This window comes from Felis catus, chromosome A1, assembly GCF_018350175.1.
Source record: "Felis catus isolate Fca126 chromosome A1, F.catus_Fca126_mat1.0, whole genome shotgun sequence".
NCBI lineage: Eukaryota > Metazoa > Chordata > Mammalia > Carnivora > Felidae > Felis > Felis catus.
This window is the reverse complement of record NC_058368.1, coordinates 157745219-157758666: the sequence shown is the minus strand read 5'-3', so window position 1 is coordinate 157758666 and position 13448 is coordinate 157745219. Positions and strand designations below refer to the sequence as shown.

The following is a 13448-nucleotide window of genomic DNA, read 5'->3' as shown; positions in this document are numbered from 1 at the left end:
ACAAATTCCTCTGAAATTCAGAAGTCACTTCTCTATTTACAAAACATTCTTTAATAACAAAAATAGCTGATTTCTTACATTGTCTGCATTTGTCAGTTTCTCTGCTGAGTGCACGTTGCTTGGATGGTGAATAGATATAAAAACTAGAGACATGGAAAACTCTGGCAATTTACATTGTACTGTCCTTTCCTGGTCTTCACAGGGAGCATATTTTACCTCTCTCTTTACCTCCTTGGGTTGACTCTGTACATATGACTACTAGATGTGTCGGCTATGTAGATTCTGTCTCCCAATCAGATAGTTCCTTGAAAGCAGGGGCTGTCGGTTAGACCTCACTTCCTGGGAGTCCCCACAAGCCTGGGTGCCTTACTCCCTGCCCCAAAATGCTCCATCCCCTGGTGGAGACCGAGTGCCAGCTGGAACGCCAGCAAGGCTGGGAAAGTGCCATCAGCACAGGCACTCGCTGAGGTCACCGTCTGCTTGGGATCTCAGCTTTAAATGGTTCAGTCCACATTCCTGCAGAGACTCTCCCCAGGCCTTCTCTAGGCTGCCTGTTCATCTTTCTGCTCTTTTTATTTCCTGAGTGAACAAACTTTTGCCAGCAAAGGCAAACCACATTTACAATCATTGTGTTAAATTGAGAAGGTATATCTGCCCCTAGTGACAGAATTGTTGACATCTTACCTCTATTATTTTGGATGGCATACTTACAAGTAGCCTTTTCTCAGCCTTACACATAAACAAAGCCCTAGAACAAGTTAAAAGGCTTTCCCTCCCTCCAGGGACTGTCAGGGGAGCTCTGTGTTTCTTTCCCCAGCTGTCCCTACACTCCATAAAAGGTCACCAGCACACTAAAAGAGACTGCTTGTCATGGAAATTCTCAGAAAAGGAGAATGTTATCTGGGACCATCAAGAGCTTGAGGGCAGAGGACAGGAGCTTCCTCACTCTTTACAGATTTTAGATCTTACCTTTTATCAAAGAGTTTTTTTTTCCCCAACAATGATCAATTAAGTCTTAAACCTCAGTGAAGGAGGTATTTATCCTGTTTGTAGATGTGGCATTAAACTCAGTGCCCTGCACAAAGAATGAAAATACCTTTGGTTGAATCCACCCAAATGTTTCCTGGACACTGATCATAGGATTCCACACAAACTTTACACATGCTGTTCCCTCTCCCCTGGACTCTGCAGGCACCTCCCTCCCCAAACTCCCATGAAACACAGCACAACTGACTCTTTCTGATTCATTACCATTTCCTGAAAGGTCATCCTTGTTGAGCTATCTAACTAGGCTCTCTACAACTACCACCCCTCCCCACTATTCTTTAAGAACATAGTTTCATATATATATATATATATATATATATATATATATATATGTTTATATATATGTTTGAGAGAGAGACAGAGAGCATGCAAGCAGGGTAGAGGGGCAGAGGGAAAGAGAGAATCCCAAGTAGGCTCCACGCTCAGTGAGGAGCCCAATGCTGGGCTCAATCCCACAACTCTGGTATCATGACCTGAAGGGAAATCAAGAGTCAGATGCTCAATGGATTGAGCCATCTAGGTGCCCCCCATATTTTATATTTTACTCATTTACTAGCATATCCAGGTTAAAGGAACCTGGATCAGTATGTCATGAACCCAAAGTGATTTATCTTCTCCCACTTCTGGGAGATTTAGCCTTCAAATCTGCTCAACTTCCTATGTTCTTCCCTGTTGGGAAGATAATGAAAATATCCCACCAGTCCCATAACTGTCCTAGTCACTTCCCAGTCATAAACAAATAGTCCGTTTTCTTGGGTGACTTTAATATCAAGACTCTAAACCTAAGCTAATCTACAATTTCTCCCCTCTGCCAGCTCATATCTCCTTCAGGCTTGACAGCTTGTCGAGGAAGCCAGCCTTTGTCAGCTTTCTCACTTTACCTCTTCCCATCCTGGGCCCTTTCAAGTTGGGGCAGGGGATGGAGGAGGATAGGGGAAGACATCTAACTTGTCAGATTTGGCTGTAATCTGGAGTTGATACCTCTGTACTTGGCAAACACCCAAGCTTCCCAATCCTGCTCTTTGTGAAGTTTTCAGAGGCTCCCATCATAACGGATGTCTTACCTACAATTGCCTTGCTAGGCAAGACTCTTTCTGGTTGGTCCCATAAGAATTTCCCCCTCATTCCCATTCAGCTGCCCCATTCCAGAGGCCTATCTTTTTCCAGTCACCTCATCCCTCCTTATGGTCCTCTTTGTCAAGTTACCTTCAAGATGACCCGTCTGGTCTTGTCTCAGTCAATTCTCACCCAGTCAACTTTAAAAGTACTGGCCAATCCCAACAGAGCCATTTTTTTTTTCTCTCTGCTGCCCTACCATATCCCATTCCTACCCTCACTATGGCTTCTGCTTTGAAATGCCTCAGATATCAGTCCTTAAGTCCCAAAACTCCAGGAAACACAAAACAGTGCTCTCTCAGACTGGTTCCCTAGAAGCCTCCTCCCAACTAGGTTTGAAGTCAGCCCCTTCCTGAAGTGAGGACAACTACACAGCACAGTGACAACTCTTCTTGAAGAAATTCAAACAGCACTTGAATCTCTCAGCATACTAAGCCTTCTCTTCAATGCCCTGAAGGTGGATGATGGGTTCAGGCTGGCAAAACCAGTTCTGAGGTACCCTTTTTTCAAATCCTGGAGAGGTAGGCTAGCACTTCAATTTAAAAAGCCAAAGAACCTGACACCTACTGCTTTGTTCTTTGGTGCCTCAGCCGAAACTGAGACAGAAATATCCTGTTACTCTTGTTTGTGGTCATTCTCCCCCATTAAGCTATGAACTCCAGAAGGGCAGGGACCTTAGCTGTTTTATTCATCAATGTATCTATCAGAGCAGAGCAGCCTAGGAGAATTCCCTGTGTAGATTCCCAGCGGGTGCTTAATAAATGTTTCTTGAAATAATGAATATATAATAAAATAAAAGTGGTGATGATGCAGATACCACTTTAGTGAAAAATAAAAAAAAAAAACTGAAGAGACTTTCATATTAATCAATAAAATATCTGATCTTGAAATAAATTACCTTGTGATTCCCTGCCTTGAAAGAACCTCCTGAAAGACTGAAGTCTAAATCTTAGACCAACAGTTTTCATTTTAAGCCAAAAAATGCCTGAGGCACAGACAACAAATGCTTACACAAGAGTTAACAGATTGGATGCTGGCTGATGATGCTAATATCAATTCTTTGTCTAGACATGCAATGCCAGTTCTGCTGACACATTCTTCCAGAGCTTTTTTGCAGGATGTGAAACTGGCCCCTGGGTCAGTGATATTCAGAATTAAGCCTGAACTCTGCAGAGAAAACTCTTCCATGGGACTCCAACCCCCCATACTCTGCCCTTGATGAATTTTTACCAAGCTCTCTTCCACAAGGACAGGTGGAGAAATGGGGAGGCACCACTGTATTTTATTGAGATTGATGCCACATCCTTCTTGCCACTAGGCAAAAGGGTGGGAGGGGACAAAGAAGCTGAAAAAGCAAATTTCTCAAGATTCATTCCATGGGAATCCAACCAAGTACATGGGGGTGAGGGTGTACACGAGGGCTACTACCAAAATAGCCTAGCAAACACCCTCCCTACGCAAACATTTCTTCGATCCATCAGTATGGTAGTGGGTAGGAGGAGGTGGTTTAGAGTTCAGCCTCCAGCTCTGGGAAGAATGGGAAGCAGGGTTGTAGAGAGAGCTTGGTCTTACAAGTTTGTTCCTGCTTTGCACACTCAGCCTCCTCATAGCCAAGCCTTATTCCATAATCCCCTTCTATGATCTTCAGCAGAGCTGATGTCAGAGAAAAGATCCCAGATGCCAAGTCAGAACCAAAGAAACTGTCTCTCATAGCAATTGCATTTAAAAATAAATCTTTAAAAGAATGCTAATTTTGGTTATATTAAGATTTATCTAAGGAGGATCCCTCCTCACACAAATATAACAGTTCCAAAATTCTGCAATAGAAATTGAGACCTTAGGAAACATGTGTTCTGATGCCTCACATTTTACAAGTGAAGACACTTGTAAACTTCGTGAGAGGTTATGTGACATGACCAAGATCACACAGCTCTCACTGAAATCTGCTTCTTCCAACTGTAGTGTCTTGCTTTTTCCAATTCATTATGCTGCTTTCTGTGTATACGTAAGCCCGTCTTCACCTATCCCAGGTATGGAATTGCAGCTATACTTCTGAAATGGATCAGATGAATTAATTTAAATAGTCTCCAATTTTTATAACTGCACATCATGCTATTGCTCTAGCAAATATTAACATAAGACAGTGTCTCTACCTTCAAAAAGTTAACTTCTAAGTTACACAAGCTGCTTTGGCCTGAGCATTTAAACTAAAATTTAATCCTAACTCTGCCTCTGACTCACCAGGACGCTTTGGACTAGTCACAAAATTGTCTCAGTTTCTTCATCTGCTCATTGGGAAGAATAATGCTGATCTGTCACTTGTTAATTTAAAGGCGCTGCCGGTCTTGTAGCCACTAAATAATTGTGTGTGTGCAGGGGGAAATCCTATAAAGATTCTAAGTATAAACTGAGACTATGTAACAAAGCCATCAAAGTACATAACTCAGATGCTTTCTAATAATCATGACATATAGAATTTTAGTTTACCAAAAAAGACAGGTGACTGCTACCAGTCAAGCACGTTCCTGCAAAAAAACACCTCTTCGCCATATTGTTTCAACATATCAGAGATGTTAATCAAACCTGTAGAATTTAAGGAACAAAATTGAAATGGAAATTGGCCTCAAAGCTAGTGAGACTGGGTGTGTAGCATGTTCCAAAGGTTTCATCTGCCAAATAAAGTCTTCTCATCAGCAGAGGGAAAAAGGAACTGCTTTCCCATGACCAAAGAGTCTCTGTGTGGCTGGGAATCCTGTTCGCCACTATCAGTTTTTGTGGGAGCACCACGAAAAAAGAATTCCAGACAAAGGTAGGCAACAACAGTAAGAGACAATCCGAAGAATAAAACCTAAATTGTGCTTTGTTTCTCACTGACAATATTCTTTACTATATTACCTAATACTCAGCTAACAATGGGATTTGTACAGATGGGATAAAAATAAATTCCATTCCTTTATTTTCAAAAATGCCCACAAGATGATTTTCAAAGTCCTGATACTACTTATTGCCAATGGAATCCAGCACCATAAATAATTGCTTTAATAATTACCGAAAGAATTATGTGCTTGGCAAAATTGGCAAAGAAAAAGAGATGGCATCTTACTTAATCAGTCCTTAATAGAACAACTAAAATGGCCTAATAACGAGGGTTTACCAAATTATTTGTAACAGGAGATGAAGTTTTCACAATAAATTTTTCTTTTGAGATAATGATATCATTAGACACTGTGTTTAATGCCACATGGACAATTAGGAATAAAACAAAAAATTACTCATAGAAGAGAATGAATATTTTTTAAAGGAATAATAATGTTTGAATAACTATAAGCAGAGGTGTACATATGGGTTTGAGGGCTCATGGGATTCTTTCTACGTCCAGCTCTGCCTAACCACAGAACATGGACACTAAAGTTAGTCGGGTGCCATAGTGGAGATAGTTAGGGCTTACTAGCTAACTGTGCCCCCCCCACCCTACATTTCCCCGCCTAATTTGCAGTTAGGTGGGGGTCATGCAACTAGTTCAGACCAATGGACTCTGAGAGAAGGGAACCTGAGTCACTTCTAGGCTGGGGCAGTTAAGAGCTGATGTGGCTTGCTTATCTCTTCTCTTCTGTCTTCCCCTGCATCAGCAGCAAAGAGGCACATGTTCCAGATGCTGTAGCCCCTACAGAGGAACGTTACTGACTCATATTGGACTTGACATAAGTAAGAATAAACCTTTGTTGTGTTAAGCTAATGAGATTTCAGGGGCTCATGTTGTAGCACTAGGATGAATTACCCTGACAAACATAAAGGCCCTACGTTAATATGTTCATGGTGGCCTGAAACTTAAATTTATACTATTGACACTAGGCTTTTTAAAATACTATTAGAGGGAAAATAATATATTTCCTTCTTTTTTCCTCTTTTCCTCACTCTTTCTGGCCCTGCACAGTCTAAGGCAGTGGTTCTCAAAGTGTGGTTCCCAAGACCATTAACATCAGCATCATCTGGGAGTTTCTTAGAAATGTCAATCCCCTGGCCCCACCCCAGGCCTGTTTAATTAGAAATTCTGGGAGTGTGGCCCAGCAATCTATATTTTAACATACCCTCCTAGTAATTCTGGTGAACACTTAAGTTTGAGAAACAATGAACGGTCTAAGGTAACCTTTCCTTGAGTCCACCTGAATGTGATCAACATGCAGCTATTCTTCCCCTTTATAAAATATGCATTCGGGCAGATTTTGAACTTCCCAGGCCTTTTTATGCCCCTGTCTTTTTTTCAAATGTCAGCTTTTATATTGATTAGCTATAAACAGATTTACTATAGCAGATTAAAGATAACTGCAACATCTTTGTCACTACCTCCACTGAGAAGTGAAGTCTTCTTTCCTCACCCCCTTTGAATAGAAGTGGGGCCTGTGACTGCTCCCGATCAATAGAATGCAGGGGAAGTAAAGTCGTGCACCTTTTAGGCTAGCCTTTAAGAGGACTGGCAGCTTCCACTTCCTGCCTTGTGAAATCCAGCAGCCATGCTACAGGGAAGCCTAAGTAGCCATAAGGAGAAGCGAGGAAGGCCTTGAGGAGAATCAAGACCCCCCCACCACCACCAGAATGCCCCACTGAGCTACCTGCTGATGGCCAATATTACCTGTCCACTACCATCTTGGCCATCTTGCATGCTCTGGCCCAGGTGAGTTCCAAGATAGCCGTATCCCCAAGTGACCTCATGTGAAGCAAAAGGACTCAGCTGAACCCATTCAGCCCAGAGAATGAGGAGATATAATATAATGATTGTTGTTTAAAGCCACCAACTTTGGGGGAAGAGGGAAGTTAAGAAGCAATAAAGAATCGAAACATTCACTTTCATTGTTTTTGAAAAGCACTATCTAGGGGCGCCTGGGTGGCGCAGTCGGTTAAGCGGCCGACTTCGGCTCGGGTCACGATCTCGCGGTCCGTGAGTTCGAGCCCCGCGTCGGGCTCTGGGCTGATGGCTCAGAGCCGGGAGCCTGTTTCCGATTCTGTGTCTCCCTCTCTCTCTGCCCCTCCCCCGTTCATGCTCTGTCTCTCTCTGTCCCAAAAATAAATAAAGGTTGAAAAAAAAAATTAAAAAAAAAAAGAAAAAATAAAAGCACTATCTAAGTCAAATTTCAATAAGGTCTGATTAACCAAAATTCTTCTGTCTCAGACAGACTGACTCCTTGGCTCCTTACAATGGTGTTTTCCTAATATTTCCCTCTCCTTAGGCTTAGCTACAATAATAGGCAGCTTCTCCATCCTCAACTCTGAAAGCTTGCAAGGATTTCTCTACTAGCTATCCAAGAAGTTTCAAACGGAGATCTGAGTCTTTTGCCTCCCATATCCATAACTATCAAGGAGAAAGAAAAGGAAATAGAATCAGTAAGTTTATAGCCTCATCAGAGGATCTCAATATAGTTGGGGGAGGAGTCAGATTTTACTACCTAAATAAAAATTTTCCTTTCCACATTCACCCCCAAGTATAGTCATCAAATAAGATTAGAACCTGGTTACCAGAAAGCTTATAGCTGCAAAAATCCTAGTTTTAAATTTTTTATTGAAAGAGATACTTGCAAAATGAAAGAAAACTAATATTAAGTGTTCATATCCACTAAATGATGGCTAAAAGCAGCTTCCTTCAACGGGCTGACTATTACACATACATAACAGAATTTAGGAATGAATTATATAAGGCTAAGAGTCAAAAACTAAGCATTCAAAATGTAAGTACATTCCCAGAAGCTATAAATAGCAAAGGACCAAACTTGCAAAGAAATTGCACCCAAAAACATGATGCTGGGCAGTAAGCTCCTAGACAGTAAGTAACGTATATTAGCTCTCTATTCTCATGATCCAACACCATGTTTGGTATATGTGTTTATGAATAAATAAATGAATGAGAGTCACGCAAAGGAAGAAACAAAAGAGAACAAAGTGAAGAGGAAGGAGTGATAGGAAAAAGAACCAAATATAAATCCCTCTAGGAACAGATATCACTGAATTTTTCAAAGGTGCTTTCTCAACTTCAGCGTTCTTATACATAAGCAATTGGGATATAAACCTTGGTCAGCACATGTAAAACACAGCAGCTAAACAGGCCCTGCAGCTTTGAGCTCCCAAGGCAAGTCAGACCTCAGCAGAGGAGCAAGGCTTTCAGCACCTTAAAAGGAACTAAAGGAAGGAAAGTTCTCACACTCCTTCCAGGCCAGTCCCTAACATCTTTAAGAGAAAGGATTTGGTAGTCATTTCATAATAAAAGGGTCACCTGGAATTAAGAGGAAATCAATTCTATATGTACAGAAGCCTCTCTCAACCTGGAACTTTTAATACATCAAAATTCTTTTTTTTTTTTTTTAGTTTATTTATATATTTTGAGAGAGACACAGACAGTGTGAGCAGGGGAGGGGCAGAGAGAGAGGGAGAGAGAATTCCAAGCAGGCTTTGCACTGCCAGTGCAGAACCAGACGCAGGGCTTGAACTCACAAAACTGTGAGATCATGACCTGAGCCAAAACCAAGAGTTGGACGCTTAAGCACCTGAGCTACCCAGGCACCCCGATACACGAAAATTCTTGACGGTAACTTTCAAACATTAAAATTTCCACACTCCACACCACAAAAGGGACAGATTTTCACTTAGGACAATAGTCATATGCTAACAGTCATGGTTGTTGTTTATCAGCCATTAAAACATCTATTTATCTTTTTTTTTAAATTTTTTTTTAACGTTTATTTATTTTTGAGACAGAGAGAGACAGAGCATGAACAGGGGAGGGTCAGAGAGAGGGAGACACAGAAACAGAAGCAGGCTCCAGGCTCTGAGCTGTCAGCACAGAGCCCGACGCGGGGCTCGAACTCACGGACCGCGAGATCGTGACCCGAGCCGAAGTCGGCCGCTTAACCGACTGAGCCACCCAGGCGCCCCATTTATCTTTTTTATAAATTTCTTTTCATTATTTAATTTTATATAAGTTTATTATTTAAGTCATTGCTCATTTTCTTATTCTAATCCTCAAAGACCATCCTATCAAGCATATGTATATAAATAAACATTTCTTTATATATATTTAAATATAAATATTTATATTTATAAACATAAACATTTATTTATATTTATAAATATAAACATTTATTTATATATATAACATTATACATTTATATTTATATTTATATTTATATTTATATTTATATTTGCCATGTTTTACAATACATCAAATCAAAGAGTCAAATTTTGGACCTGTAAGAAAATGTTTTTTACAAGCTAATCCCAATCATTTTATAGATAGAAAAGTCTGAGATCTGCAGAGTTGAAGTAACTTAACCTTGTTAGAGTAAGTAGTTACCAAAGCACTACTGCTGATGGATAAACTCATCCTTCAGCAATCATGAGGGAAATAGGCAGCTTGGCACTCTACCAGTCCCTGGGAGAACAAGGATGAAAATGGAGTCACTCTGTTATTCTCTTACATGTATTGCCTATGTATCCATCCAATGATTTCCTAGCATATTCACTGAATTGTATTATTTTCATTTACAGCAATTTACCTTTAAGTCATTATAATACCTTTATTTGGACACAGGGGCAGATAACATAATGTCCTTTATGGAAACTCAGACACTGTCATGTTGACTGATATTTCAAAGAGTCTGACAAGTAAGTCAGTGGCACCAGAGTGCCAAATGTCAGGGTCTGTACTTAATCCAACTAGATCACACTATTAGAAATAGATACCCTTTTGAATGTCTGATTGGATTGGATTAGGTAATAACACAATAACTAGCAAGCAGCAAGAGCCAATTAGTATGCACCTCATGAAGGTGTTTTGGATGTGCTTCATTTTGAAAGAGGAATGTGAGGTTGCCAAATCTCAGACAAGTCATGTTTATTCCTGTACCTGAGCTGCTGAATGATACAAAATTTTCTTGAGTAAATTTTTAAATCTTTTTCTGGCTGCAACTCTACCCCATCTCTGCTCACATCAGTGCATTAAAGGATATACAGTCAAAAGCTCACTGTGGGCTTCAGAAGAAGAAAAATTCAACAACAAGTAAAAACAGGAAGTGCCATCCTAGTATAATTTAACATTCACAGTTTTCAAAGTCTGATAAGAAACTCAAATTCCCACACTCTGCTCAAAGGAAAATACTATCTCTTTGCTTAATCTGGCTTTTATTCTGTATCTGTAAAACATGGAGTAAACTGATCTGGCAATTTTATGCTCAATTTAGTCAGTGTAGTGCACAATTCAAGTTTCAAAACATAATATGATATAGCCAATTGGGTGTTTACATTTACCAAATTAACTAGATCATTGCTAAATCATTTCCCTTTGTTCTTTATGGGTATTCTCCTAAGCATGGGAATGTATGGGATGTACCTATAGTCACAGAGGTGACAAACAGTTACTCAAGTTGTCAAAAGTTGAATGTACACCCCCCCCAAAAAAAATCAGCATGTAAACTGGCCTGATGCCTACATCAAATACTCCCCTACGCAGCCTCCTAACATGACTACACATAGTCCCTTGGCCCTGTCTCAATGTGGCCAAAACCACATGTACTTGGGTCATGGGGCTGTAAGAGACAAAACTCATCTATTATAAGCCACTATCTCTATTAATAACTCAAATTCATCCTCACAAACTGTAGGGCTTCTCAGGAGGGCACAGAATAAATCAACAATACCAAAATCAGCAAGACTATACATAGCTATGGCGATATAAGCTTAACAAGATCAAACATTTTTAAGAGCATTTGATTAGGCTTTCTGGGGTGTGGGATGGGTAGCTGCCATTGCTTCTTCAGGTAGATCAGCTAACTCTACCTACCTGGGAATGGATAAAGGGCAGTACTCTTCCTATTCTGCATTAATCAAATCGTGTTTTCTGGAGGAAAAGATGAACTTTATACTGGTAGACACATAGAGACACTATTGTGATGCATCTATGTTATTTGAATGGAGAATGGGTCTAATTGAAGAATTCCAACCATTTCTATGCAGCAAGGGAGGTTCAGTTGCTAGATCTCCAAACTTTTCAAGAGAAGCCAGAAATTAAAACTTTTGTTATAAATTTTCCTGACTTATTTTAACAAAATAGGTCTATACTTAGTTTGGCCAATGACCACTGGTTCAGATATCTTACATACACAGGGATTTTTATTTATTTTATTTTTTAATGTACTCACTATATACTTATTTGACCAATCCTTATTTATTTATGACGATCCCAACATTAGTTTAATTCTACACAATTTTCTTGAGTTAACTGGCTATAGTTCCACTATGTGCTAACTAAGGAAAATCCACCTATGAATAAGACAACATTTCTGACATCAAAAAGACACAGCGGAGAAAAGTCAGGAAGTAAGGTGTGTTGTAATAAAGGAGTGTATTCAGGATAAATGGGATGAATTTAGGGAGTTAATGATGGCAGATGAAGTGAAAAAGACCAGGTAGCAAAGGCCTTATATGCCATGGAGACGTGGATACCAGCAGCTACCATTTACTGAACACATAAAATGCACCAAACCCTGTGCTTGTATTGTGCTTATACTACCTAGGTTAACTCTCATACCAACCTCGATGAGGAAGGAACTATTATTATCTCCATTTCATAGACGAGGAAACTGAAACTTAGAAAGCTCAAGTAAACTGCCCAAGAACATGGCTGTATATGGCAGAGTCAGAATCTGGGCTCACAACCTGTATCTAATTCCAAAACCTATGTTTTCAACCACTATGATATTGCTAAGGAATTTGGATTTCAGCCTACAAGTAATGGAAAACAAGTGAAGAATCTTAGGCCCACATTATCCTATTCTGTTCTAACATTCCATGAGCTAAACAATGGAAAATATGATTACTGTTTTATATCTGGAGAAATCAAAAAAGGATAAGCAACTCAAAGCAAGGGAAACAACGGTCTCCCACCATACAAATAGCTCAATTTCTAGCCCACGACTAATTCTGGTTTTATATGGTTGGCAAATATTACCTTTTAAACACTTGGTATGCTTTCAGCAATCATACTTCTTCAAATTCAGAAATTCCAAGAGCACATTCCCAGTTAAATCCTCTTCTCAGCAGAACCTTAGCTATTTCTAGCCAAGTTCTTCCTAATTTGTGATGTAAATCTGAGAAATACAAAATAATTACTGGGACAAAGGACAGCAGTCATCAACCTCTGATCTCTGACAACTGTGTGTATAGGACATACAAATCCCATCTGAGTGTCATAATTAAATAATAGTATACTAAGAATTTATATACTAGTAATTTAATAACATTCCTTGGGTTGACTTATAATTGCTGTGAAGCATTTAAGCACTCAACCTTCCAAGTTATAGCCATAATATTTTATTCATGTATGTGAAAGTTTGTCTCCATCAAGTTTCCCTGCAACAAAATTTAACAACACTTTTATTATACAGGTCAAGGCTAATAGTTAAAAACAGATTACTTATTTATAACAGTGCTATAACATGGTTGGGTCAAAGCTATGACCAAGATATTTCTTTGCTCACAGAATAAAAAAGTTGCATAAATGGAAATATATTCTGGTCACTTTTGTTCCCCAAATATGTCACACAGCTAGAGAGTGTAATTCTAATGCTTTCCAGAATGAAAAAATACAGTAACTTTCTCCATAAAAGATAAATAACAACCACTTGTTCAGCACTTATAAATATGTCACAAAGATCCTTTGAGAAAGGAATAATACACCAACTTTTTCAGAGAAGCAAATTGAGACTCAGAGAGGTAAAAGAACTTTTCCAAGATCAAAAAACTAGGAAGAAGTAATCCCTAGAAATTGAACCCAGAAAAATCCTAAGTCTATATGTTTGACTGCTTGGAAGTCTTACACATTGGAGAGAAAAATAAACGAAGAATGGGAGAAGTGAGTGATACAAAGCAGCTCAAGGTTTATCTAGATTATATATAATCCTAGATTTCCTAGATCATATAATCTAGGAAAATGTTGGGAGGGGCGCCTGGGTGGCTCAGTCATTTAAGTGTCCAACTCTTGATTTCAGTGTAGGTCATGATTTTACAGTCATGAGATCAAGCCCCATGTCAGGCTCTGTGCTGGGTGTGAAGCCTGCTTAAGATTCTCTCTCATTCTCCCTCTGCCCCTCCCCACTCTCACATGCTCTGTCTCTCTCTCTGTCTCCCCCCCACCTCTCTCTCAAAAAAAGTATTGGGAAACAAGTGTAAGATGTTTATGAAAAGAGAACAAAATATAAAGATAAATTATAGAATGGGGAGATCTGCAAAATCTGTAACAAGCA

The 13448-nt window shown here is 39.6% G+C and overlaps 1 long non-coding RNA gene across 10 annotated transcripts in view; it reads right to left on the bottom strand.

The window, feature by feature from the left end:
* LOC111561730 overlaps positions 1 to 13448 on the bottom strand; it is a 414779-nt gene that overhangs the window by 161278 nt on the left and 240053 nt on the right. For 9 of the 10 annotated variants that reach the window (XR_006583250.1, XR_006583244.1, XR_006583247.1 and 6 more), the window contains one exon: positions 12155 to 12293. The exons of the other annotated variant lie outside the window; for it this stretch is intronic. This is a non-coding gene — a long non-coding RNA (uncharacterized LOC111561730). The remainder of the gene's footprint in view (positions 1 to 12154; positions 12294 to 13448) is intronic. 10 annotated transcript variants of the gene reach the window in all.